Source organism: Choloepus didactylus, chromosome 4, assembly GCF_015220235.1.
Source record: "Choloepus didactylus isolate mChoDid1 chromosome 4, mChoDid1.pri, whole genome shotgun sequence".
Taxonomy (NCBI): Eukaryota; Metazoa; Chordata; class Mammalia; order Pilosa; family Megalonychidae; genus Choloepus; species Choloepus didactylus.
The window spans coordinates 83,211,669-83,237,294 of record NC_051310.1 but is presented as its reverse complement, the minus strand read 5'-3'; the positions used below and the strand labels follow the sequence as shown (position 1 = coordinate 83,237,294).

Here is a 25,626-nt window from a genome sequence, read left to right as displayed (position 1 = left end):
ATTGTAAGAACTTCTGGAGATCATTTAATCCTTTTGACTCTCATTTTCTTCATCTGAAAACTGAGTAAATAATAGTACTGATGACATAGGGATTTAAACAAAAACAAGGGATGTAACAGGTTTGTATTATTACCTGGCATATAGAAAGCACCCCAAAAATTGTTGACTGCTTCTCATATGAGTTTTTGTAATGTTTTGTATTGATAGACCACTTTCCTATTTACATGCACTTCCCTCAGTATTGTGAAATTATCTGAATATTTGGAGTCAAGAGGTATGATTAGAGTATTGTTGGACTTCATTGCTATCCTGAGAGGATCCTGATGATATGGGATAAAGGTAACATGGAAACATTTAGTCTCTGGGGCTGGACCCTTGAGAAATTTGAACACCCATTCCACTGTTCCCTTGGCTTCACATGGCTGTCTGCCCAGCTGTGTTTCCGCCTGTTGACTGGTCTCCCTTAATGTAGTCGGAGGCTCCTCTTGCACCATTTAAACTGACCTTCATGGTGAATCCCCCAGGTCTCTAAGCTGTACTTCTGAGTTTTGAGCTACATGGGCCATTGCATGAATAGCTCAACCAAAATATTTCAGGACTATTTAGTGAGGGAGTCAAGTTATGAAGCAATTCTTTTGTTCATTGCCTGGCAGCTTCACCTTGACATTGCCATGTTTGGAATTGTACGAGTCTCCCTACACAATCTCTTCTTTTCTATTATTTTATTAACCCTTCCCACTTTGCCAGTTCCTCCCTCTCCTCTCATCCCTCCTTATAATCTTCTTATTCTCCCTTCTTTTTCTCTTTCTATCAACTCCCACCTCAGGGTGAGGTACGAGGGAAGAAATTCAGTGGAGGGACTGGAACCATTCTCATTCTCCCTTTACTCTCTTCTTCCTTAGGTCACATGTTTTCATTGCGAAGGAAGTTTGGAATTTGTCAAGAAAAGTGTTTTTTTTACCCCTTCAGATTCATAGTTTAGATAGAAATCTGGGGTGTGTATAGGTGTCAATAAAATGCAAGTAAAGACTTTGTTAAAGTGGACAAACGTCTAAATATCCTTACCATTTGGCTTACTCTTTGATTATAAACACACCATTCTTGTCTTTTTTAATTTTTGAAATAACTTCAAGCTTCCAAGAGAGTTGCAAAACAATACATAGAACTTCACTATATCCCCTCACCCAGGTAGCACACCATTATTTTTATTCTCAACCCTTTGGTACTTTTCTTGAATGAGTCTTCTGATATGTTTACCAAAAAAAAAGAAAAAAAAAGAAAAAAAAAGAAAAAAAAAGCATAAATACACGAAATTTATCTTACATCAGCAAGTTTCAAAACACTCCTTGGTTATGAGAGTGAAGATATAATGAGCACAGTCAGGAATATGATGTTATTTATTAGATTTGTTAAAATGCACTTAATCATCAAGACCTTTGTGCCATATTTGGAAATAAATATTACTAATAAATTAAATGCAATATCAAATTATATTAAACCTACATTTCTATCCTGCATACATTTACATTAGCACATATGTATCGTTCAGGTTTGACATCCATTTTTTACATATTTTGTGAGATAAAGCACACCTTTTAATTTATTCTTTAAAAGCCCTGGTGGGAGGGACTGGAAGTCATATTTGAGGAGATCTAGTAAAATGACCCCTCATGGTGGTAGAGAAACTCCAGGGGGTCTATCCTCACCCCTACTGTCCCCAAAATTTAAAAGAGAAAATATCCTAGCAGATCTGTGGGATTCATGGCTACTTTGCGCTCTAAGTCCATTCTTTTAGTATAGAAAACATATATTCATAGCAATCTAAGCATGTGAGAGTTGAGGGAAAACATAGAAATTCCCTGTACTAGTCAGGACAGGTTAGGTTCTGCTGCTGTAACAAATTAACACTAAAATATTTGTGGCTTAAGACAAGAAATGCTTATTTCTCACTCTCATTACATATTCGTTGCAGGTTGGAAGTGGGATTCTGTTCCACATACCCACTCAAGGGCCCAGGATGATGGACGCTCTGCCATCTGTAACTGCATCATCTGGAATTAGCAGCATCCTCTGTATCCACAACAGGGAAGAGAGTACTTTAAGGTTTCACAGTGGCAATGAAATGCTTTGGCCTATAAGTGATATATGTTTCTTCTGCTCATATCCTCTTTCTTATTTGAAATTAACAGTGTGAATATTGTATGTGAATTTAAGGCCTTAAAGTTAGACCTAATTAAAAAAAAACAGCATTTCCTCTCCCAAACAGCAAAAACAAAACCCAAAACCAGCCTCATGCTCAAGCATAATTACAAATGGTCTGGAAAATGTAGTTTTCTACATGCCTGGAAGGGAGAGGAGAGCCAGATATTGGAGCTCCCCAGTGGCATCCACTGCATTATCTAATTCAGTCCTCTAATTTTGTATATAAGAAAATTGAGGCCTAGAGGGAGCTGTGTCTTTCACAAAGTCAGCTAGTGGCAGAGCCAGTACAAGAACCCAGCTCTTTTAATACTGGGCACTATTTCTGCTGGTATTTTAAAGTATTTAACTCTTTTCTATATGGGAGCTGATGGCATGGGAATGCGGCAGAATTATGGGATATGTGTGATAAATCATCAGACATAAATGATGAATAATGACCCTGCTGTGATTTTAATTTCTTTTCTTTTATTCCACCCCAGGCAAGGTTTATTCTCTGGTTGTGGTTTAGGAGATTTCCAATCCATGTCCCATTAACATGTTGAGGGAAGTTTTCTTTCTCTTACTCAGCAAATGTGAATTTTTGACCCCTACCACTGCTATGGTAACGATATCTTGCATGTGTCAATAACATTAACTTTTCCAAGAATTTTCAAAGATCTTTTCTCATTTAATCCACAAATCATACACCTGTGATAGTCAGGCAGAGTGTCACTGACTTAATTTTAGAGATACTCGGTAATGATAAGATATGCCCAATCTCATGTAGGCAATTAATGGCAACACTGGGACTAGAATCCAAAGCTTTGATCCTTCCTTTTTCCATGGATTGTGGATTTCCTGTTGTGAAGGGATTTACGTGACTTCCTCTAAACTTCAACAACTTTTCTGAATCAGGAGCATAGCTCTTAACCTGGGGATTATTTTCTAGGTTCTTACATTGATAAAAATACAACACATGTTGACATCTGGAAAGTGTTACCTTGAAACTCAACTTAGGTCTCCAGTGCTTGGATTTTTTTTTTTTTTTTTTTTTGAAGCACCACAAACAATTCTGTCTTTTTGGATTCTTTAGATGGTAAAATGGGGATTTATGTGAGGATGAATGGGTTAAAGTATGTACAGCACTTAGAAGAGTACTTGTCATATTGCATGTGCTATGCATGTTTGCTGTTATCATGACAACTCTCTGGGATGATCAGAAATAGAGAAGGAAAGTGAAACAGAAGGAGTAAATATAGCTCTACAAATTCTCTTTCTATTTTTACTTTCTATTCCTGAGAAATTATTGGAGTCTTGATAGATGATATATACAATCCATGGAAACTTTTCACAACATCATAGTGGAACAAACAACTGATAAATCTCCTGTGTTAGTGAGGTTGCTTCATTTACAAGCACTAGAACCTCAGTAGAAACTGGCTTAATAAAAAAGAGAATGTATTAGTTCATGTAATGGAAAAGAGCAGGGGAAGAGCTAAATGAGCAAATGATGGCCTCTAGGAAAGAATGTTTTCATCTTTTGGTTTTGTTTTCCTTCATGTTGGCTTCATTCTTAAAAAGGTTCTCTTCAAGTGGTAACAAAGATGGTTACCAGCACCTCAAGGATGGATTATATCTTCCTAGTGTAGCTTCTTTCTCAAGAGTTGAATCAAAACAAACTACTTTTGTGATTGTTGCATCAAAAATTCCAGGAATGACTGATCCCCACGTGATTGGGTCACTTGCCCAGCTTAGAAAAATTCGCCATCATTCTTTTTGGGCAAACAAATAGATTGAGTCACCTCACTTAAACCTTAAGGACTGAGAATGGAGAAAGAGGGTGGTGTCCTAAAGGAAAATCAAGGTTTTATTACATAAGGAGGGAATGGATGCTGGACAGACAAAAATTACAGACGTCTAGTCTAGTACTCAACTATAAGCTCTAGTACTCAACAGGAAGGAAAATAAATTATTGTAGTCAAGGGTGTAATTTTACACTGAAATCAAGAGAATTATGTTGCTAAGGACAGGTGGAAAAATCTGATAGATGAAATTTGATCTCAAGTTACTCTTTAACACTACATTTTTCCAGAGCTTTGCATGTGTAATAGAAGTAGATAATGTCTTTTGCATTTTTATTTTTAATAGAAAAATATATTTGGGGAAGGTGTAATAGGCAGTAAAACAAGGTTTTAAAAATTTTGTAACTGGATCAGTTTTCTCCAACCAAATAAAATGGAGATGCTGGTTTTTCTTTATTTAAATTCATTGTTTAAATCCCCAAGAAATCCCTCTTCTTTAAGTGGATTTACCCTAGCTTACCAATCTATAAACAAGACTGGTCCCAAGCACAACTGTGTTCTGAAGAGTAACTTTGCCTTTGATGTCTTGCCTCTCCTGTACGTACCAATTACTGTTTCCTCAAGACTGGAGGGCTGGCTATTGGGCAGCCACTTCTGTCTTCAAATCACATCCATTTCTCTGGTGTGCAGAGTTCATCGTTTTCATCTATTTTTCATATCTTGTTTCAGTTGAACTAATTTTGAACTGTCACCCATAGAATATTCCTTCAATACCCCAAAAAATGCAGGCTATGCCTGTAAATAAATCTTACTAATTGATATTTATATAGCACATTCTTATTTCCGAAGTTCTTGCATGTAAACTACTCATTTGATTATCACGGCAGCTTTGGAATGCAGGTAGGGCAGATAACAACATTATTAGTCTCAAATCATAAATGATGAAACAGTGATTCAAAGAGATGGGGTGACCTACTCCAGCTGATATGAGCAATTAAAGACTTCGGATTTCAGATCTCAGGCTTTTCCCACCACATGCAATTAACTGAGTTTGGGGGAGGGAGGCAATATTGGCTAGAATCTAAGAGGAAAGCTCTGGAATCAAATGACCAAGGGTTTGAAGCCTGATTCTGCCGATTGTTACTTTTGTGAACTTGGGCAAATTTCCTAATCTCTTAGCTGCAAACTACTCACCTGTATTATTGCTCTAATCACTTAATACCTCACAGAATTCTTGTGATGATTAAATGAAATAGTGCATGGGCAGTACTTAGCAGAGGTCTGTATATAAATACTGTTGAATATACTAGATATTGTTATTATCATCTACCTCTAAGTGCAGGTTTAACCTGCATCACAAAAAGAAATAGAGAACTGAATCATTCATCTGGATTGTTCCTTACCTCTGCCTCTATTATCTGCATCTTTCAAGGATGTATAGAATGGGAGGGTGAATTACCTGAATCAGTCCTTTACTCACTATGCTTGCCTACTAACTAATTGTTTTATCTACTTTTTTCATTCTGGTTGTCTACCACAAAGCCAAGTATATGTTCTGTGTACTCAGGAGATTATAAGGTTAAGACATTGTGCTGATGTGTATATATTATGTCCCCCAGAAAAAGCCATGTTCTTTGATGCAATCTTGTGGGAGCCGATTGATTAATCTTTCTGATTAGGGTGTGAACTTTTGATTAGATGTTTCCATGGAGATATGACCCATCCAGTGAAGGTACCCTGTTGTTGATGCCTTATCTTGGCCATTTAATGGCCTTAAGACTATAACTGTGTAACCAAATAAACCACCTTTATAAAAGCCAGTCCATTTCTGGTGTTTTGCAAAATGGCAGCATAAGCAAATCGGAGCAGACATTTGCATATTTTTAACAGATAAGTGTAAATTCTGGGATTTGCTTAAGCAACTAAGACTTAGTTTTATGAAAATAAAAACAACAACCCTGACAATTGAGCCTCTTTTCTTAGACTAAATAAACCCCTAAGAAAATACTTCTCTCATTTTACTTTGTTTTGAACTTTTCCCAGTTCAGACCACATTATAGACTTTTTTTTTGTCAATATTAGTTTTGTGAAAGATGAATTATTTTCACTGGTTCTTTTGTAATGTTGGCTTTATATTTTTGGAGATAACTATAATGATCAAAATATCAATTCATTTGGGCAGACCGTGGTCATCAGGCAGTTTTGCGAGGTAAAGGCAAGTGAAGATTCAAAGTATCGTCCCGAGAAGAGGCAAGCTCCATTCAGGGCCTTTGAACAGGATGTCAGAAATGGAGCTTAGTGAGGGGGAGCAGTGTAAGACCAAATCCCTGCCACATGGAGCTTGCAGTCTCATAGTAGATACAGAAACATAAACAGACAGTACAAGACGGAAGTATAGGGGCAATGCCAGCGTATACGAAGAGCACATGACTCAGATTTTGGGAGAAGTCAGGGAAGACTTCTCAGAGGTGGTGACATGTAAATGGAGGGATGACAGATGAGTGCGAGTAGCCAAGGCAGGGTTGGTGGGGAAGGGGTGGGATGGGAAGAGGCAACTCTTCCAGGCCTAGAGAAGAGTGGATGCTAGGGCTGTGAGGAGGGGGTGCACTTAGCTGGTTTGTAGAGTGCAGAATTCAAGGAGAAACCTGTCAGGAGAGAGGGCAAAAGAGGGAATGGGGGCCAGAATGTAGAGGGGGTGTAACAGTGGAAATTTTTCCCATTTCTATATTCAAATCCGTGAAAGAGGAACCTTCCATGGTCTCTCCCTCTCCCAAGGGAAAGAAGAATTCCCTGAAACCCAGGTTTTCTGGGAGAGAAAGGAAAACAACGATGACTGAGTGCTTGCTATGTGTCAGGCACAGTTCTGGTTACTTTATTTTGATTTGAACTTACCACAATCCTCTGATGGGAACAATACTGTTCTAACCATTTACAGATGAGAATACTGAGGCACGCAGGTGTGTGTGTGTGTAAATGATTTGCCCAGTGTTACCCAGCTAATGAGAGGCAGGGCAGAGACAGGATCCCAGGCAGTCTGGCCCCAGAGACTGTGCCCTCCCCAAGGAAGGCTTGTAATAGTTACCTGCTCCATGAAGAGACTCAAGGACGTCTTGTAGAGCCTCCAACACAGTGTCATGGCAACCATAGAAAGCTCCCCTGACATTAACATTGAGATTCTTACTCATTCATCTTCTTTTCTTTAGATGGAGACAATGTTTTAATAAAACATGTTTATAAAATCAGGAATGACCTTAGACTCCAACTTATAACTACCATTACAATTTACAGTTGTTTACTGCAGGAGAACTTTCAGACACCTTTTCTCTTTATTTTTGCTCTTTTCTTTAGATTGAGTAACGAAACTAGACAGGTCATTGTTATAAAAACCAGTAACAGTTACTGGTTCTTGGAGTTGTCAAGGATGCATTTTCTTTGCATTTTCAGCACTATTCCACTGTATCAAAATGCAAAGACTAGGCTTTACCATGACATATTCAGGCTTGGTTAATTGTTTGGTTAATTTTTAAAACAAAATTTCTCTTTTGAGGAGATTGTGTGATACTCTTTTATCCCCAAATGAAAATGTGGGCTCTGACTCTACCTGATGTGCCTTTGGATCTCTCTTTCAGAAACACCTACATTGGAATGTCATCAACAGTGGCAATATCACATGTGATGCATTTGCAGAAGCACAAAATGCAGACCTGGAGATTATTACCACATTTTCAAGAAATGGGGTTGATAATTGTTAACAATATAGAAGCTGAATTTAAAATGTGATGACTTGATCAAAGGACTTTTTTACTGACATTCAACATAACCTCCAAATTAACACTGCCTTGCTAATATTTGCAGGGTATTCATAACTTCTCAACTAAACTCCTCCCTTCATTGGGAAAAAGAAAGTCACCATATCAATGGTTTTTAGGTTTGTAGATGTCTTTTTGAGAAGACCTGTCAGAAAATCAGATTAAAATAACAAAAATATTGTATAATGTATATGTTGTATTACCAGAGAAAAATAGCTTCTCTACAAGAAAAGTATTTCGGGAACATCTTTAATTAGTCCTTGGAATTGATTTATTTTATTTTATTTTTTTTTGGTGTTGTTTAATTTTCTGCTCCTGTCACAAAATATCTGTCATATTGGATCAGGTTATTTGATCTTCATATCCTATTTCCTCTTTCCTCCTAACACTGGTGAGCATGGGCAAACACTTTTTAATTATCCTGATCAAGTGTGGGGGACATTCTTTTGCTGACCCTACTTGTAATCAACTGTGATCTCTGAGAAGCAGGCGAATTGATTGCTTCTCTTCTCCCCAACTACCCAGAAGAGAGGATCATACATTATCCGGCCCCTTTGAAAATTCCAGCTCAGTGATTGATTTTATGACTGCCTGGGGCAGCAAATTCCTCAGCATGAATTCTACCAGGTGAATAAGTATTTCCTATAACTTGCTTTAAATTTCCTTGGCATCAACTTCTCCAAGTGGCCCAGCCTCTTATGGAACAATGTAGTAAGGATCTATCAGTTTTACTGCCCAGTACATATCTTTAATGTCTGAGTAAATCTCTCTTATTTTTCAGCCCAGACTTAGTAATTCTAACTTGAAATCGCTCCTCATGAGTGAATCTGCACCGTATTCCTTTCCTGTCCTGCTCTGAAACTCTGCCACGCCTGAAATACATTTCTTAAGGTGAGGAAGTGAAAGATGGAGACAGTAATCCAGATCAACATGTATTATTCTCCTCTATAATGCCACTGTATTATGCTCCCTATTATTTTTTTCATCCTCTTGATTTCTCTGCACACAAAAAAGGAAATTTGTTGAAAGCAATGGAAAGTTTCTTTGAAAGATTTTTATCTAGTTCATACTCATATACATTGCAATGCCCCCCTCTTACAGCATTATAAAGCTGGGGATTTTTTATCCCAGGGGAACTGTCCTAAAAGTGCTTCTCTTTACCTTTGTTCCAACTTTACAGCCCCTGTGGTGGAGGATAAGTCTTCTATTTATTAAGTAGAATAGACACTTATTTTATTAAATAAATAGGCACTTCAATCATTAGTGACCAATGAAATGAATATACAAGTCAAACGCTTTAACTCTCCAAAGACCACATTTTCTCTAGAATTGCTAAAATGTGCTTCATCTCCCCCCCACACCCCCAAATAATATTGTTTCTAATGTCTTCTTTTCACTAGTGTTGCAAGATAACTGTCAAGATGTAATAATTTGATGATCTAGGAAAGCTTTTGTAAAATATTCAAAGCTTAAATTAAAAATTGTATTTTAATCAAACAAAAGCACATTTTGCCTTTTATTTATTGAGATGTGTGTAACAGAGACCTGGTACTCGATGCTTATCTAGGTAAGTTGATTTTGAAATATATTTGAATTTGAGGACACAGTCCAGAATTACAAAGAAAGACGGATTGAATTGGGGTAAACACTGATTCAGGGATGATTTTTTTTCTTTATTACAGAAGTTGTGGGTTTACAGAAAAATCATGCATAAAATACAGGATTCCCATATACCATCCTATTAGCAACACTTTATTACATTTGTTTGGAACATGTAGGAGACATTTGTTTGGAACATTTGTTACAATTGATGAAAGCACATTTTTGTAATTGTACTATTATCTGTAGTCTGTGGGTTTAACTTAGTGTTCACTGTTTGTGTAGTGTAGTCCCATGAATTTTCTTTTTAATTTTGTTCTGTTACTATATATGCAACCTAACATTTTCCCCTTGAATCACATTCAGATATATACTTCAGTGCTGTTAATTACACTCATAATGTGCTACCATGACCACCATCCATTACCAAAACATTTCTATCTTCCTAATCAAAAAAAGAAATGGTGGTTCTGTGAGGCAAAGAGAGAAGCAGGCAGAAAGCAAGGGAGACACGATGTGTGTGGGGTGTGACGACTGTCAACAGCTCTGATTTGATTCCTTTTTCTACCCTTCTCTGCCTTTGCCCTTTCTCTCCTCCATCCCCTTCCATCCCTCTTTCCTCTGTCCCTCCCTCCCTCCATCCTTCCTTCCCTCCCTTCCTCCCAGCAGTTGCTTTGAAATCAAAACTAATGAGAGCAATTGGAAAGTCATTTGAGGGAAAGAGGGTGTTTATTCCCCTAAATCTAATTAAGATTAGGCGTAGGTGGAATCACTACAATAAAATCCTTTGAAATAGCTTCAGCACTCACATTCTAGAATTAACCAGGACTCTGCATACATGTCTCCCTTCCCCTATACAGGGACCTGAGCGTATGATTCGTGCAGCTCAAGGAGGATAGGTGGGAGCAGTGGAAGCTACTGTTCTGGTAAACTGGCAAAGAAGCTCATCTGGTGCAGAGACTTTTCTTTCAGGGCACTCCTCTCAGCATTAGGCAGCACACGCAACGTAGAGGTCATAGAAACCGCTTTTCCAGGTACTGACTGCTTTTGTTTTCTTTGCTGTTAACTTTTTAAATTATTGTTGTTAGAGCAGTTAGTTATACATTTATAGAAACATTAGCAGAAAGTATAGAGTTCTCCTATACATTCACACACACAGTTTTCCCTATTATTAACATTTTACATAAGTGTGGTACCTTTATTAACCATTGATGAACCAATATAATTATAATTATATTATTAACCACAGTCCACAGTTTACAATAGAATCTATTGTTCACATGAGAGTTCACTCTTTGTGTTGTACAATTCCATGGGTTTTTCAAAATTTACATTCTGGCAAAATATATACAACATGCAATTTCCCATTTTAACCATTTCCAAGTATATGATTCAGTGGTGTTAATTACACTCACAATGTGCAGTTACCTTCTTAAAAAGTTTTTTTTTCTGTAGGATTACAGAAACATGCAGGAAGGACAAAGTTCCCATATACTACCCCCTTTACACACAATTTCTCCTATTATTGATATTTAACATTAGTGTGATACCTTTGTTACAACTCATGACACATTATGATAATAACTCATTTTAACGCACTGTTTACATGGTGCTAGTGGGTTGTTGAATGTGTATCTGTGATAATTTATTTAAAACCTAAAATTTCCCTTTACCCTTTTAGAATATACAATTCATCGGTGTTAATTACATATTCAAAATTGTGCCTCCATCCCTACTGTCCATTGCCAACATTCTTCCATCACTCCAAACAGAAACTCCATACCAATTAAACTGAACTCCCCCTCCCCCTCCCCTCTGGGCCCCTGGTAACCTGTATTTTAGTTTCTGACTTCATGAATATATTTATTTTGCTAATTTCATATAAGTGAGATCATACAGCATTTGTCCCTTTGTGTCTGGCTGATTTCACGCAACATGTCTTCAAGGATCAACCAAGTTGCGGAATAGATCAGAACTTAATTACTTTTTGTGGTTGAATAATATTCCCTTGCATGTATAAACCATATTTTGAGTATCTGTTTATTTGTTGATGGACACTTGGGTCTCTTCCACCTTTTGGTAATTGTGGATAATGCCAATATGAACATCCGTGTACAAATATCTTTTTGAGCCCCTGCTTTAAATTCTTTTGTGTATATTCACAGAAGTGGAATTAACTGGTCATATGGCAATTCTATACTTAACTTTCTGAGGAATAACCAAACTGTTTCCCACAGTGACTGGACCACTGTACGTTCCCACCAGCAATGGAACTGATGACTTTTAATATTAACTCTCAAAACTTTTCATTTTTTGTAATCAAAGCCATAAAAGTCATAAAAATTAAACAAGATTTGTCAGCCAGAGGATTCATTTCACTCTTCTGACAATGACAGAAAATTAAAGGTCCATGATTTATACTCAGGACAATATTAGAGTAAACTCCCTTCAGACCCATCAATAGGGTTAAACTCCACCTGTCCATACCTCTATTTGTTCAGAAAGATAATTGCACAATTCTGATTGCACCTCAAGATAAACAGCCCAGTCCCCTCCACACATCCTCTGCTATGTTGCAACCACTGACAGGAGACAAGGACATTTGGCTTCAAGTGGGGAAGGAAATTTGCTGGAAAAGGTCTCCTCCAAGCCAGGCACAGTTCTGCCTGATAGAGTCCTGACTTCCTATCCATCATTAATGCAATCTGGACATACCTTCTTTTTCCAACCAGTCTTGCTGAATCAATGCCACTCCTCAATATAGTAGATTATTTACCTTAGTTGAGTCACTAATGTGTTTTCTGCTTGGTCTAACAAACAAATGGTTAGGAGAAATATCTCGACTACAGATTCTCTTTTGCAAATGTGAGAAGATATTCTGACGCTCGGTCAAGGGAGTCAATGGAGGGTCTTAAATCCACTATTCAGCTTTCTGATGTCAATATATTTTTTATTACCAGAAAAAATTAAAGGCAAAGCAGAAGGTATGTGCCAAATTATCACCTATCCATAGCTAAACTATGTGTACACCAAAGCAAACAAATGCTTTGGGCATAACGGGACAAACGTCATACATCAGTGTCTTAATGCTTAAAGCAGAGATATTGTTTAAATATTTTAGAACCCTGTCTTCAAGGGGTATATAGGACCAAGCTGTCTTGCTTAAACATAGTTTAAAACAGTTTGCAGATGACATTTTAAAGAGATTTTTAAACTGAAATTATTTTATTAAAATACTACATTCATTTCTTGAGGGACTGGAGTCAGGACAATGTGTGTGTTAATTTAGACTTTAAGAGACCCAATCTCTTTTTGTTTTGAGTGAGTATTTCCAACTTTACATGACAGCAACTATAACTGTAAAGCTATGTTGCGGAATCCCCGTGAGCAAGAAATATGTTTGTCGGAGAGAGATAATACCATGCTCACACGGATCCCGGCATACTCTCCAGCATTCCATAGAGAAGCTCCTCAAAACATGCTTGTCAAACTGAATTAGATGGCTGTCCCAATGGAGTTGCTGTCATCTAACAATGCTGAAATACCCAGCTCAAGTTATATATTTGAACTCAGCTACTAACTCTTTTCCTGCCTATTTCCTGTTCCAGGTTTAAAAATATCCCAAATGGGGTGGAGTCAATTCAGAATAGCAATGATGACAACAATAATGCAAGAACAACCTAAACTAAGCACTCATTATGTCAGATTCTGTGTCAAGCAATCAGCATCTATTATTTTACATAATCCTTATAGCAGCTGAAAGAGGTATGTTATATTCATATTTCTATTTTGTAATTAAGGAAATCAAGTCTTAGAGAAGAACTGTCCAAAGTTAGAGAGCTAAAAAAGAGTGGAGCCAGGACTCCAAGTTGAATTTATCTGCTTCTGGATACTGTTCTGTTTGTCGTTAACCAGATTCCCCAGACTGGTTGTTAAGTCACAGAAGATACTAGGAGAGACGAGAGATTTACCTGGGCCCTGGTGTATCCAAAGCATGTTTAGAGTAGGCGACCTATCCTTGGGATTGATTCTTTCTTCTGTCCTTTGCTCTTTCTTTCCTTTCTCTTACAATTCATTATTAAGCCGTGCCAGGAACCAAGATACATACTTGAGAGGGGTGGGGGGAAAATAAACAAGAAAAAACACCCATTTTGGTACCCTGTCCTCTTCCTGTTTCCTTCCTGCAGGACTGATGGGCCAGACCCTCTTAAAACCCAGCTTGTGGCCATCTTTCTGGGCACTCCACCAGATCCAAGTATCCTACAGCTCAACTTTTCAAACCTACCTTGTTTGTAATTCCTAGGCAGGACTCTGAGCTCTGCTGTCATATTTCAGTTTTAGTTATTCAAAAATATTTTGATCCAAATGTGCTCTGTCAAACTTTATTAACCTGATATGGCTCATTTTAGTGCATGCCTGTTCTTGAGCCATATGGCCTGCAGAAGTTACCAGGTTTCCTTGTTTATCCTTACTTTAAAAAAAATTCCATATGCTGTCACCTCATGACACAACCCTGTCTATGCAGTTGAAATGAGAAAACTAGCTATCTGATCTCACGGAGACCACTCAGCTGGTAGATGCACTCAATGTTTTTTCCATTTCCATGGGTGTGTTGGCATTGTGGGAAGCCATAGATTGCTAATCAAGAATTCACAGGAGAGAATGTGGTTTTTGTTTGTTAAATTCTAAAAAATAAACTCAACAGAATAAAATACAGCTACAGTGCATTTATTTTTCATTGTTAACACATATCTTTATGCCATCAAACTGCCCAAAGAAATAAAAAAAAAAAAAAAATTACCGCACGGATTGCTTAATGGTCCTCTTCCTGCCTGCTTGTGGAGCTGTCTGAGAAAAGGAAAAGCAAGCATTAGTCAGGCCCTCAGGGTGAGGTGGCTTCTCACCAGGCGAGAGTGCCAGGTTATCTTGAGTTTCTGTGGAGCAGGCTTTGGCAGACCACCAGGGAGGGGGCATTGCATAATCAAGGACTCACCCTAGAGGATTCCGAGCCAGCAAGTCACTAACGGGAACTAGGGATGAGAGCAGAGTAAGGGAATTTATTGCATAGACCAAGACATTTGAGAAGGAAGCAACTTTACTTAAAGATTTTTTCTTTTATTTTAGCTGCTGCACATGTTTTTTTTCCTTGCCAGATATCACAGTGTATCAAATTGTTCTGTCTTTGGTGCTCCGAATGCAGGGTAACAGAAATTCATCATTAAAGAATATACTGGTTATTATTTATTTATTTATTTATTTACGGGGTGAGGGATCCTGGTTTATGTAATAAAGATTTAATAATAGCTAACATTTATTGAGCACTTATTTCTGACACCTGTTGTGCTAAGAGCTATGCACAGAATATCTGAGGTAATTTTCAGAACCCTAGCCTATGGGTACTATTACCAAGCCTATTTTAAGTTGAGGGAACTGAAACTTAGCAAGGTTAAGTGACTTGCCAGAAGCCACAGACAAGTATATAGCAAAGCCAAGAACTGGCCCTTGTAGACCAATTCAGAGACCACGGTCTTAGCAGTGACATTGTGCTTCTCAAAATGGAGGCAGCTCTTGCCTTGGTGTCTAGCAGGAGCTGTTTGCAGGCCCTGAGTCTCCTCCTTTATTAAATACCTATTGTGCTAAAATATACCTCAAAACCACCAAAAATGGCATAAGTGAGCCTGGGTGGGAATGGTTGGGACATCAGACTGGGGGAAGATTTTTCTACATGTTTGTATGTAGAACCATGTGTTAATCAGGATTCTCCAGAGAAACAGACAGGATATATACATACATATGTGTGTGTAAATATCAAGAAATTTATTATAGGAATTTACTCACATGACCGTGGGGTTGGCAAATCTTAATCTGTAAGACAGGCAATAAGCTGGAAAGTCTGATGAAGGAGAAGTTGAATTCCCCAGAAGGAGCTGACTGGCTAAATTAAAGGAAGGAATTCTTCCTTCTGCTCCTAAAATCCTTACTTCTGGTTTTAAATCCTCCAACTGATTGGATGAGGAAACTCCCCTCATTGCTGAGGGCAATCACCTTAGTTGAGTGTAGACGCAATTCACTGTAGATTCAATCAACTGGCTATATAGATGCAAATCCCTCACCGTTTGTTACCCTCACAGTAACAGACAGGCCAGTTCTTGCTTGACCGACCAACTGGGCACTGTAACTTAGCCAAGTTGACAAATGAAATTAACTATAATAAACCATTTACATATCTATCACCTACTCAAAACAAGTTAAATTAAATTTTAAAAAATTAACAAAGGAAAGAATTCTCAACTTTGGGTATGATCTTGAGGCTATGGCTTCAGTTTAAACTGTGTTTGGCCCATTTTAAATAGTGAAATCATGATCTACCATGTTCTTGTTATATTAGAAGCACCATGTTCAAGAATGACGCAACTTGGTTAGATAGCGGTGGGGGTATTGCTTAGGAAGTTGCTACAGGTCTTCCAAGAGACTCCACACAGGGCCCACATTGGTGATCCAGTATGCACTCTGAGATCTGAGGTGAGAAAGTGCTTGGGAGAAAGAGGAGAGAAAGAAGGCAAGGGGGAAAAATGAACAAAGGAAGAGATGGAGGAAGGAACAAAGGAGGATGGAAGGGAGGGACAGAGAATATAAATTTGATGGGCCAAATCAAGCCAAGTATGGCTTCCCATTAAACATCTAGCCTTGGCAAGCGATTCCTGAGAAAGAAAGGAGGGCATCTTGAGATATTCCAGTAATGATTGGGGCTGGAATTTTTCCTAATTCCTCTCTACTCAAACCTTTGGAAGGAGCGCCAAACCAAAAAGAGGGACTTGCTCCTGCCATTTCCTACATCGGCACTCCCAGGCCTGGTGGATTCCATTAATCACAGGGCACATCCATCTGTGTGCCTGTCATTTGAGATGTTCCCTGTGAGTCAGAAAAGCAGGTGATGGGCAAGTGCCAAAACTACGACTATTTGGGTCTTCAGTGGTGATTGTGGAGAGAGGTTACTTCTCTTTGCCTACGTTTTAATTTTCACCAAATCTAATTTACTCTTACAGAATGAAGCAGTTATATTTAAGGAGAATTGAGCTAACACAATTCTATTTGGTTTTCTTGCTGAACTGAAGACATTAGAGGTTTTAAATATCACTGGGCAGTGTTGATGTCACAGAAACATACACACATGCACGTGCACATGCGTACCACACATCTGATACTTTGAATTGAGAACTGGGGGCTATCAGAACAAACTGTTTTTCTATCTAATCACTTGAAGAATACTTGGTTGTAAATACAGAATAGTTTATCATTAAATGCAAACTCCAGAGGTTTGATCCTACTTCTAGGAAGTGAATTAATAATACTTTAAATGCCTCCAAATATCAGGAAGGAAACAATATACTCCAACCCTCTACATTCTCCTTTGGATTCCAAATACATCTTAAGATCAGGGAAACACAATCTGAGTTTTCTTCCTTCCTTCCTTCCTTCCTTTCTTTCTTTCTTTTTAGCAGTAGAAGTGGACTTGGGTTGTCAACCCCACCCACTCTTGTTAGGGCTTCTTACCACTTTCCCAGTGGTATCAATTCATGAAGGGCTGGGTGTGAGCTCTGGACGCAGGGCAAAAGAAAGCCAATTGGGCAGCATTCTAAATGTTGGAGTTACTCATGTCATCTTCCACCAACCAAGCACCTAGATCCAGACTTGAAGAACTGCCCAATGGAATCTACTTGTCCTGAAGAATGATTTTCTTCCCAAAGTGAATACTTCACTCATTTCCATTGGCTCCCTGAATAAAGTAAGAACAAAGCTACCTCTTATTTTCAGAAGACCTGCTCTGGTTTAGCGCCTATGCCAACTGCTTTATGCCCTTTATCTAATTCCAATCTTCCCCATGATAGTATGGCGTTTGTTGTCCCTGTAGCACATATAAAGATCCTAAGACTTAGAGAGTTTAGTGTAGTAATGATAAACAACAAAAATGGTACCTTACACTGATTGTGAACTTACTGTGTTCCAGATCACCAAAAAGCACATGGCATATTTTATTTCATGAATCCTTTAACAAGTTTGTAAAGTAAGGACTATTAATATCCCCATTTTACAGTTGAAGACAGTTACATGATGTGTCCAAGGTCACAGAAGACATCACACAAAGATGCAGGAGTCGGCCTCACTCCAAAGCCTTTGATCATTGCTATAATTTCTTGCAGTGTAGTGGAATAAAAATGGACTAAAAATTGATTTGTTGGGTTTACTCAAATTATTTCATTAAGAAGAGAAGGGAAGAATTAGGACAAAGGAGAAGAACCATAAACTCTTCTTTGATTGGAAGCTTAGATTTAAAGTTTTGTAAAATGGAAAACATCCAAAATTAAGGGTAAATCCCATCAGTGTCAAAAATTATGACAGCTTCAGTCTCATAGTTTTTTTTTGTTGTCCACTTTTTTTTCTTGTTTTTATGAAATATTTTCCAAAACCTAATACAGCTTTAATAATTGAGAAAGTAGGAGGTTAGACAATAAAAAAACATCAGATCCTGGGCTATTACAATGATTATTCACATTCAGTTCATCCAACCTATTGGGAAGAGAGATTGAGGATGAAAATAAGGACACTTTCTTTGAGAAAGGAAAGGTGTTATGAAATGACTGCTTATTTAACAAATTGTAAAAAACAAAACAAAACCTCTAGCTTATTTTATTTTATTTTGATTAAGATTAATCTGAGCATCTGAAGGAAGACTGAGTGTCTTTCAGGGATTTTTATTTGTGCAGTTAGAGAGAGCACAACACGGTGAAGCCCAAGATGATCTCTAGCAGAGGTACACTGGCACCACGCCGAACCAGTGGACTGCAGCCTGCTTGGGTTTCATGGACCCTTATCAATCTTTCTTCCTCCAGCATTTCCATTTCTGCCTCCTCCCAACTACCAACACTCACACGTGTGCATAGGCAGCACAGCAAAGAGGCAAGATTATTCTCCATAAACAATTCGCTCTTTGGCCACTCTTTGAGCCTGCCAACCAGGTTGCCAATTCTGATGTAGACACCTGTCTATTTGGAACAGGAATGAAAACAGCCACTCATTTCCTAGAAACCATCAAACACCCTGTCAGTGAAAAACAGCTCTCCGATAACTGCAATCTGGGCAAGACATGAACTGGTCACATTGATAGCCAATTACCGATCCTCTGAGCCATTCAGCTTCCTTCAAATTGATGAAAGTTTCTATTCCCATTGCGAAAATGTTGTTTGAGGAGGGTTTTTTTTTTTAAATGATGGTGATAATAAGCTGCTAAAACTAAAATTTGTTTTATTTATTAGTCTTTTAAAAACAATGCTCTCAGGAACCTGTTAACAAGAGAACAAGGTCAATCCATCTTTGAAGGTGACTTCCTGATTGACATCTTCATTGTTTCAACAACACCAAAAGTGATTCCCAACCCTATCACTATTGAATTTGGGGAAAGCTGCATAATTCCCAACAGAAGCAAATATTTCTTCCAGTGTTTGTGTGTGTGAGTGGTAGGTGGTAGGGAGAGAAGACTCTTTAGCTCTTCATCTCATTCTTTGTCTTGGAAGACACTGCCCTGATGTTTCCAAGGACAACATCCTCATGAATCTTGGGAGAAAAAAAATTTTAGGTCAGTGCTGCCTGCTACTATGAGATGAAATTTTATCACCGAAGTGAACTTTTTGAGCAGCCTCTGTGGTGTGTGTAGGAGCTGTTGTCCGGTGAAGACTGGAGACCAATGTGGGTTTAATGCTGTTATGAGCCAGGCAGCTGAGCAGGGTAACAATATGAGTCTGTTGGATATGTCTTCTGGGTTGTCACGTTCAATTTGCACATGACCTCCTGGCCAAAAAATGGGAAAGAAGTGGTAGAATGTGGGACTGAAAGCTCATATTATTGCCTTGACAGCTTCACTCATCTAGAAGTAATGCAAAATGCAATTTATATTTATACACTCTGACCTCCTGCATAGAGAGGGAAAGTATCTAATGATGGGCCGAGGTAGCGGAGGAAGAAACAGATCTCAATACAGCTGGAATTTGTCTACATTTTTGCTTTTCAACCATTCAATTACAGTCAAAAGATAAATGAAACACGAACAGTGCACCGGTGAGGTAGTGACACAATTATTTTATAGTGACTGGGTTCTGGCTTTGAGTCTTGGCAGAGGTGGCTGCAACACGCCTTATTTCACTGGAGATGGATAATCTCCCTGTTCCCACTGGACAAAGCCCCTCTGCTTGCAGGTTCACCGTTATGCCCATCAGAGAGGAAAAAAAGACACCAGCGTGTCAGTGACACTCCAGATCTGCATTGGGAACTTCTTGAGAGAGGCTGACACGTTAATCCTATTAACCAAGATAAATCAAGTCAGGCCTGGTGATAACTGGAGCATTATTCGCTTTTGAGTGGAAATAGGCAGCTGGCAGAAAGCACCATCTTCTTTTGTGCATTGGGAAATATACTTGCTTTTACAGGTCCCCAAATAGCTCCATTTTGAATAAAACCTATGAGCCAACTGGGGATAAAGGGACGGTAATTATCAGGATCTTAAAATATGTCCTATTTCTGAACAGTGTTTTAAATAAATGCTGTTTCCAGTAACTACAGCCTCATGGCTTCCATAAAAAATGGGACACATAAGGGAAAAGGATTCTAGTGTTTTTTTCCAGAGATTAAAAAGGTTAGCAGTAATCATCTTCATAAAAGCAGCAGCACCTGGGCAACGGAAGGCAAACTACCCCTTTCAGATGTCCACTTCAAGAGCCTTGTTTGTGACCCACAGATCAACTTTAAGACATGAAACTAAGAGAAATGGGAGTTGCAATAAACAATATTGGAGAGCATTCCTAAAATGATTGCTCAAATACACATGCATTTTTCTATATTCTTCCTATTTTTTCTTCTTTTTGCCTTCCTTGGGGGATAAAAAGTCTCCACCACTTAAGTTTTCCTGGATATTAAACTTCTTCCCACTATCTCATCAGTGCCTTCTGATGCAGAAGACAGAAATGCCCATTTTTCTTAACCAAGCAGAACGGACTTCTATGTGAAAGAATATCAAATAACCTGCACTCTCAAATCGAATCTTTCCACTTTCTCTCTCTCAGCAGTTTCTGACACCAACTTTTCTTGTCTTCCCAAAGGAAAGTGAAGGCAGAGTTCAGCTGACCAATTTCTGCAGCCTTTCTTTAGGGATTCCTTTAGGGAATGTGGTCTGGGTTTTGAAAGTGTTATTGTTAAGTTTCTCCTAGCTTTCAGCGCATGGAGAAATGAGGAGAGCGCGCCAGTGACCCCTTGGAGGGGCGTGGGAAGGAGGGAAGGAGCAGGACCTGTGCGAGCTCAGGCACACACCCCTAGGGCAATGGGCATCTCCCTTGGGATGCACTGAAAAGTAAGGGTGGCAGGCCCAGGGACAAGGCATGGGTAGGCTCTTTCCACTTCAACAGCCGGAAGAGAACAATCTCATAGCCCTCCCCGCCCCATTCCCATGTTTTGCGGCCCTTGGATAGGAGCTCGGGGTTGGGGTGGGTTTGTCGGGGGCTCTGGGGATCAGATGGGAGATGCCGGGAGGCGCGGTCAACACGAGGGACCGCCCCATCACCTACTTAACCAAATCTACAAAAACAGAATTCTGGTTTTGCTCCCCTCTCCCGGGCATCTGGCCCCTTACCTGCCTTCCTAACCCCCACTCCCCACCATCGAGTGACATCACCACCATCGCTTCCAGACTCTTCCTTTCTGTCGCAAACTGTCTGGCTCCCATCGGCGACCTTAGAGTATTCTTAAGGTGACCTCTCTGGGGGCAGTTGGGTAAGAAGAAAGTGGAGGTGGGGGCTTTGTAAATAAATCCTGGGGAGCGGGAGACCAGTGTCCCAGAGAACCCCGGAGCAGCGAAACTCAGGGGCGCTCCCACCTGCGACAAGGACCGCGCACCTGGGCCCGGTGCCGGGCGGGACGCTCCAGCCCTTTCGGGCACCGCTGGACCCTGCAAAAGCTTGGGGAGAGGAAATCACCTCCGCGTTAACCCTTGATGTTCACAAGTAGGTCGGAAAATCGCGAGCCAATCTTCCCATTTTGATTCCAGAATTATAAAACTATTTATAGGATAGGTGTAACTAATTAAGGACCTGCGTTTGAACCAGTTAAGTAACAAGTGCAGTGAAAACTTCCCGGGCTGCTGGCCGACGTGACCTCAGCATCGTTCTTTTACTTTTCCCCACCACTTTCCGTGGGTCAAGGCCCCTGCAATTAAAACAATAGAAAGGTGCAAACGGGCTCTTTTCAGTTTGAGGTTCGGGCCTTAGTAGCATGTACGCACGCAGCCCCCAGAAGCCCAAAACTTTCTGCCAGAGCCGCTCCCCGGACGCAGCAGTTCCCGGCGCCCCAACCTCAGCTCCACCCAGGGGTGTTGTCGGGGTGGAGGTCCCCACACCCTGGACCTCGGAATCCGCGGCCGGGAGGCGAGGGGCACCGGGGCAGCCTCCCCACCTCCCCACCCCCAGTCGGCCCCGCAGAAGTTAAACCCCGAGGCAGACAAAAGGGAGGCCGCCGCCGCTCCTTTTCTCGGCTGTCAGTTGAAAATGGAACCGCTGCCCTCTGGACTTTAACTCCCGACAGACAGGGCATTTTATTACAGGTTATGACAAGTTGCAGAGAGACACGGGGAACTCAATAAGAAGGAGCAGCGAGTGGAATCAAAAATGCTCGAGATGTTTGGAAGACAGAGCGAAGATGGCTTCAAATGATAGGTGTTAGCAGGACTCGAGATATAATCTGCAGGCTGGAAGCCGAGCTCGGGGGAGCCGGCGACGGAGGGGGACCCGGACGCGAGCGGGCGGTGGGCGCGCTGCCTCTGCCGCACCGCCCACTGGCAAAGCAGAGGCCTAGAGCCAACTTCGCTATTAATACTTCCTCCCCTTCGGAAAATATTAAGGCACTATTGCAACCGATGGTAGCTCAGCCCGGAAAATTGGCGTCGGCCACCCCCCCCCCACTCCCCGCCCCGGTGTCTCAAATTTGCCCCTTTTTAGGATTAGGTCATATGCAGGAAATCTGCAGTTCCATCTCTTTGCATCTATGTTTCCTTGTGAACATACGAGAATAGGGATGCATATATGCGATCTATATCTTGCCCCATGTACATTCCTACTAGACTTTTTTTGGAGTTGTTTTAGTTTTTTCTCTTAGGGTTTATGTTCTGACACCTAGTTAAAACAGGAGAAAAATGAAATCATGCCCGAGACTTCTATTTTCTGCCAGATGGGAGCCACATCCTTTGGGGTTTCTGCTAAGTCAGTTCTGCAGTACTAACAGCTACTCAGGGTCCCACGAAGGAGGTGATTTTGCAGGGTGGAGAAAACGTCCTTATTCCCCCTGGCAAGTTTTCAACTGCATTTCATCACCCATCGCCAGTGGGAAATAGTTTTGTCTGCCTGAGTGCTCCGACTTGCAGAGCCTTGTCCTGCCCTGAACTCAGAGTGGGGTGAGGGGTCCCAAGGAAAACACAAAACCAGAGCCCCAACCGCAAGTGGAACTTGCAAGATTTGGGTTGACCTGAGGATGCCAATTCAGTTCCAGAAAAACAATTATCTACAGCTGTGCAGCAAGAAATGATGTGGGGAGCAGCCTTGCATTTTCAAACAGTTTATCTAAATTTCATTCCCCTTGCTCAAATCTAGAGAAGACCTGGTTAGCAGGTTCAAAAGCAATCTCCCCTACAAATTCGTTTCTTTAAAGGGTTTGTGTTCAATCAAAGTCAGAATTAGAAACTTTCTGAAAGCAATACTTAATAGACTAGGACAAAGTGCTGAAAGATATACTACAGATACTCCTCTTTTCTTTCTTCCCCGGTTCTAGAAATCTATTCAAATAAAAGGTAAACCTTCCTGTCTCACAAACTCCATCAATGAGGCGGGACATAGAGTAGACAAACTACAAAGATGTAGCTGGAGCCCTTCAGTATTTCCCCTAACCGAGGGCTGTGTCCTGCCAAGTATTTGAAAAGTTGGTCAATTGCTTGTGAGCTGGTTTAATTGAATAAAATGGAAAAACTCCCTAAAGTTTTAAAAAGTGGCTTCAAATAAGCTGTTTCTTGGCATAATAATCTGGGGCACACTCAACCCCCTCTTCCCAGTGCATCTTTGTTTCCACAACTCAGTTATTTCTGTACTCTCTGTAACCCTAGTATACTTCCTTCCCTTTCCCAAATGACATATAAACAGACCCCTATCTCAGATTTGTGACTGAAGTTGAAGAAAGTTCATATTAAAACAATGAGCCTCCAAAGCAAGTCTTGAGTGTCCCCTGTGCACAGGAGCTGCATTCAAAATTGTTAAATTTAAGCAGCCATTAAGCTTGTGAATAGAAGGGATTCTTAGAAAACAGATTTTTTTTTTTTTATCGCATAGAAGTCATAAAACGAATGGAATGGGAAATACTATTTGTTTTTTCTCTCATAATGTGGCAATGGTGATAATCACACTTTGAAGATAAAACTGTATTTCCCCAAACATTTATTTATTTGTTTTATTTTTGTTATAAAACTCTTCAGAACTAGAAGATGTAAAATAGTTATACCTCCAATAGCGGTTCATTGGTGACTAATCACACTGCTAAGAGTTTTGCAAAATTACAGGCTTCTTGTCCTTAAAATAACACCCAGAAAAGTTTACCACTCAAGATAGAAAACCTTCCTCTAATATTTTCCTCTTAAAAAGATTGGGAGAAAGAAGTTGTGAACGAAATCACTCCCCTGGCTTGGTTTGCATAAATTTGGATCTTTTAAAATCTGCTGGAACAATATAAGTAATAGGAAAATGCAAAGTATATTGAGCAGAATATTCATTTCTACATTTGTGCAAAGTCTGAATTGGCAAGAATCAATCTTTATTTCTTATTCTCCCTTCATATCTGGCTTTTTTTTTTTTTTTTTTGTCAATTCACCCTTAAGAATCAAACTCAAATATGCTTAAAACTTCACTCGGTTTCACATGCACTTGTTGTGTCTGTGTCCCTTTCCTGTTCCTGGTAATGGCAAAGTGTTGAGGGCAAAGAAAATCACACATCTCAAACTTTCCCCCTGCTCTTCCCAAAAGAGGAAATACAAAGATTTAAGTAGGAGACCCGTGAAACTGTCATCAGCAATGCCACCAAAAATACTGGCAAAAATGAGAAAGAAAGTTAAAATAAAAGCCATCATCTCTAAAGGAAATTGCCATGGTAGAGGCATTTTGTATTGTGGCGAAAAATATGAATAGAATTGCCAGTTGGAAGTGCATAAGGGTGAAGATTCTGGTGAGGAGGAAAGGGGACAAATTTGCAAGGAGGGTTAAATGAAAATAGGAAAGATCCCCAAGAATATTTTCCTGCAATCCTATCTTGGCAGATCTTTCAGGCAGCCTGGAGAAGAAATGGAAAGCAGGGCATGGAAGGGAGGACCAAGGACCTCCAGGAAGTTGGAGGCGGCTTTAGCCCCTTTGTAAGAAGAGCAGGGCATGAGGCTGAGGGTGTGTGAACATCTCTTTTTACAGTTTCTCTCCCTTCTGAGCCTTGGAATAATAAACTCAAGTGGCTGCCCGTCAGCCCCTGTCCATCTTCTTTAGCAAACTTGACATAGTGGAAGAAATATGACACGTGAATTATTAAAGAGGAGCTAGTTGACTTCTAACCCTGGGTGATTTTCTCAGACCCCATCACCTGCAAATTTATCTAGCAATACACTGCAAGAATTACAGGGCATGCAAGCCAGGGGAAGAGAAGAGAAAGCGAAGCTAGGGTTTTGTGAGAATATCAGGGAAAAGCAAGGTGTTTTACCTAGCATTTGCGTCTCTCAAGGGGATGAGTGATATGTTACAGAAAACAAACCACTCTTTCAAGAAGGGGGTCAGTTTCTCCAGCCAAGAAAGAAGCACAGGAAGAATTTAAAGGACTCTAAGCACTATGCTTACATCTCTCTCCTTTCTACTCCCTTCAGGTAGAGCTTCTCAGATGTTAAATTTCTTTATCTTTAACCTGATTTAAATTAATTCTTAACTTTATGAGTAATAATCAGATAAAGGGCTTTCCACCTCTTCCTCCTTTCATTTTTGGATACAACGTCAGTATGCACTCAGTCACAAACACTTCTGCAAAGGGAAGAAACATTTTATATGCAACTTTTAAAGATAGCTCAGAGACTCTTACTAATGTAGGCACTTCTCAAACTTTCAAAAACATCCAGAAGCTATTTA

General features: G+C 39.8%; 1 long non-coding RNA gene across 2 annotated transcripts in view; it reads left to right on the top strand.

Moving 5' to 3' along the window:
* LOC119531575 overlaps positions 1-14,154 on the top strand; it is a 39,946-nt gene extending 25,792 nt beyond the window's left edge. Inside the window, exons 1-5 of one of the 2 annotated variants that reach the window (XR_005216343.1) lie at positions 6,757-8,419; positions 8,574-8,683; positions 10,252-10,425; positions 13,000-13,156; positions 13,579-14,150. This is a non-coding gene — a long non-coding RNA (uncharacterized LOC119531575). Of the gene's footprint in view, positions 1-6,756; positions 8,420-8,573; positions 8,684-10,251; positions 10,426-12,999; positions 13,157-13,578 lie in introns of those variants that run through there. The other variant, XR_005216344.1, reaches the window with a different exon arrangement.
* Positions 14,155-25,626: the final 11,472 nt, after the last annotated feature.